Source organism: Nanorana parkeri, unplaced genomic scaffold (genome assembly GCF_000935625.1).
Source record: "Nanorana parkeri isolate BGI_ZX_2015 unplaced genomic scaffold, ASM93562v1 scaffold412, whole genome shotgun sequence".
Lineage (NCBI taxonomy): Eukaryota > Metazoa > Chordata > Amphibia > Anura > Dicroglossidae > Nanorana > Nanorana parkeri.
Genome location: NW_017306680.1, coordinates 558,671 through 565,176, shown reverse-complemented (window position 1 = coordinate 565,176; position 6,506 = coordinate 558,671). Strand labels below are relative to the sequence as shown.

Here is a 6,506-nt window from a genome sequence, read left to right as displayed (position 1 = left end):
GAAAAGTTTTTGGGTTATTTTTTTGCACATATCTACTGCTTGCTAGCAGTAGATATATGCGCAAATCGCTGAGGGTTTAATAACCCTTTAAGAATTATAACAAGGACACTGTTTCAGTCAGACAGCTCCTTGCTTATTTGCACCTAACATCCTCTTGTTAAAATGAGTGTAATCCCCAAATCTTGGAGATCTTGCCAGCAACAGCATTTCTTGTTGCAGGTTGACAATGCTAATCACTGCCACGCAAGTAGCAGCAGGGTTGCTAACCTGCTGTTGCGAGCGTCTTCAGTTGGTTGTCAGGCTGCATATCAGGTCTGTGCATGTAGGCAGCCCAACAGCCAACTGAAAACACACACTTAGCAGGCTGACAACGCTACTACTAATTGCGACTAGTGATGAGCAGGGGCCTTTTTCACAAAACTGCGGCCTGAGCTTTCCCCACCCTGCAGCTAAATGTCACACAGGAGAGAGAAATGCCCCTATTGCAACTGATTGGGATGGGGAAGGGGGGCTGCTAGTGACATTTTTGCACAGGCTTGGGCAAAATCAGGTGAACTGTGTGTGCACAACGCCCCCCGCACATCCTTAGAATCATCAGAAGGATCTGAAACATGTAAAGGTGGCTACCAACAGCCAAAGCTCCCAGATGAACAGGAAAGTTGGTCAGAATTTATTGTAAGAATATCTTTTTGTTGGAGTATTCAAAACCTATAAGAAGCCAGGGGCTTCCTCAGCCCACCAAACTTAAACCCATAGCTAAAATAGCACTTTTGAACAGGCTGACCTTTTAAGCCTGGTCAGGCAGTTTGATCTTTCTTTACATGTACAGTATAACCAACTTAATCATCCTATATGCATGCTAAGCCAAGATGAGCAGCTGCCCAGCTGCCTTCTTACAGTTGTCATGTTGCTGTCATTAATCAGGAACACCAGCACGACCTGCTTGGCAGACTTCTGGCATGGGATGGACCAGCACAAAAGCTGCATTTTATATATTGGAACAGAGTGCTCCAAAAAGGGACATGCTATGAGCTGTTTTGTCAGCCCTCCACTGGAGCAGAGAGACCTAAGGAGTGTATGCTGCAGGGAAAACATTGCAAGGAAACTAGATTACACACACTAATATGCAAAGTAGTTCAGATACATTTGGCGGTAAAAGGGTTACTTCCCACCCACTGCCACACTCCTCCACCCTTTTGCTTCCAGCTACAGTTCTCTTCCTTTTTCTCAATCCATATGGTCAGTGTTCCACTTACAAAGTAAGTATGCAGCTGCATTTTTTTCCTCTCTTTAAAAGGCATTTCCTTCATTTGGTGCTTTTACAGGAATTTATATACAAAGATGCACAGCGGAGGTTTTGGTCTCTGAAAAAAGTCAAGGTGATGACGTTTTTAAACTTTATCAGCAACATACATTTGGCTACCAATAGCCATGCGCTCAGAGATTCAGGACTACTTATCTTGAATATGTTATGTGTGCTTAATTAAATATTATGGATTTGTTGCATAATATTTAATTTGCTCCATTAATTTGCTGTCTGTGTGTTACATATATAGTGATCATTGCATGCATTATCTCTCTGTAAGTATATTTCCTGCATATTGGATATATTTAATAACACTGTGCAAAGAATAGTAATGTGTGGGCAGGCTGATGGGAATTGAATACTGATTGGATGCAATAGTACAGTGTTATTGAATTAATGTGTGGGTAATCCGTAAGCTAGGTAGCTGATGTGAGAGGCATATTCCTGAATACATGTGCATTGTTGATGTGGTTTATATCCTGTCTGATAACTTTATTAGTTTGAAAGAAGATAATGAGAGCGCTATAACTGTAAAACATTTTACAAGACTGTTACTCGCTTATAATTTAACATTTACCTGAATGTTTATGTTATTTAGAAACCTGTTGACCTGATGGAGCAGATGGAAGAATAATGTAGATATGTTTTGCAATATCTACCCGTATACACACTATAATATACTGTCATGCTATTTGCTGCTACCATGGTTAAAAAAGAACTATGGTCAAAACATTTGTTAAAAACTTGTATTGCAAGGGTTAACTGCTTTTTTTTGGTCTAGGGAGGAAAATAACAAAGTTATACTCACCTGATCCTCAAAGCCGGCTGGCTGAGACAGTGCTCCCTCCAGCCTGAATCCTCCTATACTGCAGAGATGGTATGTCCCTTAGCATTCTCACATCCTATACACAGTGTATTGGATGTGATGACTCAAGGATCCTTACACCGATGCAATGGAGTGGGGCTGTAAGGAGGTTTGAGTGAGTATAACTTTTTTTATTTTAGCACCAAAACAAAAAAGAGCAGTTAACCCTTGTGTGAGTGTAGCCCCACTGCAAGGGTTGATAAAAGTTTTGTCCAGAGTTCTTCTTTAAAGGATATCTTAACTCAAAAACAAAAATGAAATGTATTGCAGCTTACCAGCCCTTAGATGTGGTGGTTGCATTAGTTTTCATTTCTCAGGCACAAGAACATTTTCAGCAAGTACAGAAAATACCTGTTGCTTGCCTGTTGTTTTTGCCAGAAATGCAGTGCCCTTGTACCTTCTTGTAAGATGAACTAGAAAGCTGGCCCATATATGCTTAGATTTCTTCCGTTTAGCCTATGGGCTCCATGAAAGAATTCTAACAGATTCCTCCATCCATGCTAAACAGCAAGAGTCTCCTCTGTCGGGCTATTGTATTCTGACAGTGGCCACGGCTGTGAGAATACCCAAATAGTGTCTGAATATGACTGGGTATAAGCTCTGTTTGGCCAGTAATTCTCCATGCAGCTTTTTCATCAGAAATCAATTGAATAATTTACTTTTGTCAAGCTGGATGGTGCGGCCAGGGCCAACCGTAGCTCACATGTCAGCCAATTTAGCAGGAGTCAGATGAAATGCGAGCTAGCTTCAGATTAGCATAAAACAATGCTATATTCCTTCTGTAAAAAAACTAATCTCCCCACTCCCCATGAAATGAGAGGAAGATATGTTTGAAGTCCAGCATGGGTGACAACCATGGCCCCCTCCATAAATCTGGTGGAGTCAGTGGGGGTAGCCACCCAGGGACAAGACGTGTGTTATTCACAGGATAATCAGATGGAAATAATGGGGAAAAAGCTAAAAAAAACTGAATGCAGTCATCTTATCTAAGGACTGCTAAGTCGCAATGCAATATATTACATTTTTGGTTTTGAGTATATATACGCTTTATAAATGGGCAGAAGGTTTTGGAGGAGAAGACTTGTGACTTTCTATTCCAGTAAATAAAGCCCAGGGGCATGTTTATAAAGTGGTAAATGATCATTTGTATAAAATGCTACATGTATAGAACACAATCAGAATTCACTCAAACATTTTTGCCTGTTCTTTAGTAGGAAATCCTGGGCTAATTAGCATTTACTGTATTTAGAACGTGGTCAATTTAAAGGTGCCCATACACCTTGCGACTATCGTACGATAATCGCAAGGTGTATGGAAGACGTGCGACCGTTTCTACTGTACGGTCGCACGTCTTTTGTCTAACGAGCATGTACGATAGTCGGCGGGTTTGTGGCATGCTCGGGAGACAAATGCCGAACGGGCCGGTGTGCGCAAGCTCACACTGACCGTTCAGCATAGCAGTCATCGGAAACACCGGCACCTCAGCGGGGCGGGCTTTCGATGATCGCTAGTACGATCTGCCTGTCCAAGATGGGCAGATCGTACGTTTTTTTAATTACCTTACAACCATCGCAAGACAAAAGTCTTGCGATGGTTGTAAGGTGTATGGGCACCTTTAAGGTGCCCATACACTGCTCGATTCTCGTACGAGAACCGTGGGAAATCCATGGTCTTGCGATGGTTGTACAGTGTATGGCCACCTTTACACTTGCTGGCAATAATTGTTCACCGCTTACAGGTGAATTATTGATTTTATCAGTGATTTCCTATCAAGACCTGGTGTGCACCATTCACATTAGCTGCACTGTAAATTCAAAAAAAATTTTTTGTAAGGCTGCATTCATACTATTGTGTTGTGGTGCCCGTCTATTAATTTGGGCATTTAAAAACCAATCCACATGTACAGCAAGTCAAAACACATCTGAGTCATAGCACACCACAATGCACAGATGATGTGGTGCGCTGTGTTGGCTATAAAGAGTGCAGGTGCATTTTTCCTGTGTTGACAGTCCATTCAATTTGAATAGGCTGCCCCAAAGAAATTCAGATTAATACATGAAAACAGGTGCGTCAACATACACACATGCAGATGAGCCCTAACCCTGAACCATAGGTAGGAATTACCCTAACTTACCTAGAGATTTCCTCCTACTAAAGCTGGCCATACACCTATAGATTATCTGCAGATGTTCTATGGTCAGATGGAAAAAGTGCAAAAGATTCCTCCATCTACGCTAAACTGTGTGGATGGAGGAATCTCCCACTGGGCCAAGCTTCAGTTTCTTTTCATTCAGCCTGCAGGTTAAATGGAAAAAAAAGACACGTGTATACCCAACTTTATTTATATGCTTTTCATAGAGTAGTGAAGTTTGTATTGCTGTCAGAGTCCCAGGTGGAAAGATTAATCTCTGTATTTGTATTGGTGACCATTACCACCCAGAAAGAACATATTCTAATGGGGACACTTGTTCCAGGGACAACTGAATAAGAGGGGAACCCCCCTTAATTGAGAGATTTATGCTAATGTTCTGTTGCATTAAATGGTACACAGACAGCAAAAAAAACCTGCCAAGGGTTTAAACCCACTCAATCGAAAACTAAAAAAAAAAGTTTTGGCTATACATACATTTTAACCTTTCTTAACTCTATCCAAAATGTAAAAAAATGCCTATACACACATTTTAATCTGAGTGGTAGACTGCGACCAGATTTCAGTTCAGATTTTTTTAAGTACCCTACACGATCACTAGGAGTTTGCTTTCTGATGCCTGTGCTTTGTAACTTTATATCTGTCTCTGCTTCCTGTGTCATCAATTGCAATCAAATTTCCAAGGCAGGTATGAATATGATTGGTGTGTGCAGTTTATATATTTTGGGAACTCCTCTCCTGCATCAGAAACTGAGGTTCCCAGATCACTAGGTTACCAAGTAAAGGTATTAGGGTGAACTGTTAAACTACACCAATGTCTGGATGGAAAACTTTATATCATAGCAGACAAGCTTTGCTCCCTCTATCTAAAGGTTTAATGTTCAGTTTTGACCGCAATGCACATTAATTATTAAAAGCAGAAAAATATGTAATTTTGTGATCTTATCGCCTATATATAATTTGTCTCTAGCGCAGCCTGCAGTTTTGCCAGTACATATGAACAGCAGCTTGTCAAATATTTTCACTTGGTACAGCCTGGCTTCCTATCCACTGCCGCAGGCAACAGAGCCATGCTGATAAAAGCTGATTAGTGATTGCATGCTGCAAGAGACTACATATCTCTGCTGTTTGGACAATGCTATTAAATGAGCCCATATGTGTTGTTCTTAAAGGGTAAATAGATTTTAACTGAAGTGGTTAACAAAAGCTGATGTGAGATGCATGCAATGCTATGTTCATGGTCGATGGGGATTTTATGTTGCTTGATGGCTTCAAACGTTGGCAGAACTGCACAGTTGTTGTTTGTCATACCAAACTGATTAATAGAAAGTTGAAATTAAATGTGGACCAGATGGGTTTTGTATACTTTTTTTTTTTTTCTTTTATAAGAAATGTTTTAGAAAAATAAATATTACTTAATACGTTAATCGGACAGAAAGTTATATATATTTAAATTAGTATTAAAGGAGAACTATGAGTGAGTGCTTTTCGCTCATCCTCATAGTTCTAGCCGACCTGTGACAATGAAACTGTCACAGGTCGGCTCAGTAGATCGGGAAGTGAGTGAACACATACTCACTTCTCGATCTTGTCACGGCAGAGAGCCATGACAGGGGAGGGGCTGGATTCCCCCCTCCCCGCTCCAATTTTCCAGCGCTGACTGGCGGAATGGATGGGGGAGGGGGCAGGTACAGCTGGCTCTGCCTCTAGATTGGCAGAGCCAGCTGTCACACACGCAGCTGGGCGGATCCGGACATAATTGTTGGGATCCGTTTCAGCTGCGCCGCCTCAGTATACCGTGAGCTGTAGCTCGCGGTATACTGAGCTTAGGGTGATGGGAGGACGCTAGTTTGTGTCCGCCCTAACCCCATAGTTCTCCTTTAAACCCTCAAACCTTTTTTTAAATAATTAATCCAGATCAAACAAATATACATTGCCTAGCAAGGTTTTTCTTTATATTTTTGCTCAAGCACTTACAGTCATTCGGGGGGATTTATCAAAACTGGAGCAGACAGAATCTGGAGCAGTTGCCCATAGTAACCAATTAGCTTCTCTCTTCAGTTTGATCAGGTAAGCTTTCAAAATGTAAAGGTGCCCATACACCTGCCGATTATCGTACGATAATAATGTACCAATCGGCAGGTGTATGGGCAGCGTGCGGCCGCATCTACTGTGCGGGCGCGCGA

The 6,506-nt window shown here is 41.5% G+C and overlaps 1 protein-coding gene across 1 annotated transcript in view; it reads left to right on the top strand.

Moving 5' to 3' along the window:
• Window positions 1-1,179: 1,179 nt before the first annotated feature.
• The window catches only part of LOC108789634 (excitatory amino acid transporter 1-like), a 72,330-nt gene continuing 67,003 nt past the window's right edge, over window positions 1,180-6,506 (top strand). The window contains exon 1 of the mRNA XM_018559702.1: window positions 1,180-1,259. The gene's annotated coding sequence lies outside the window, so the exon portion shown is untranslated. The remainder of the gene's footprint in view (window positions 1,260-6,506) is intronic.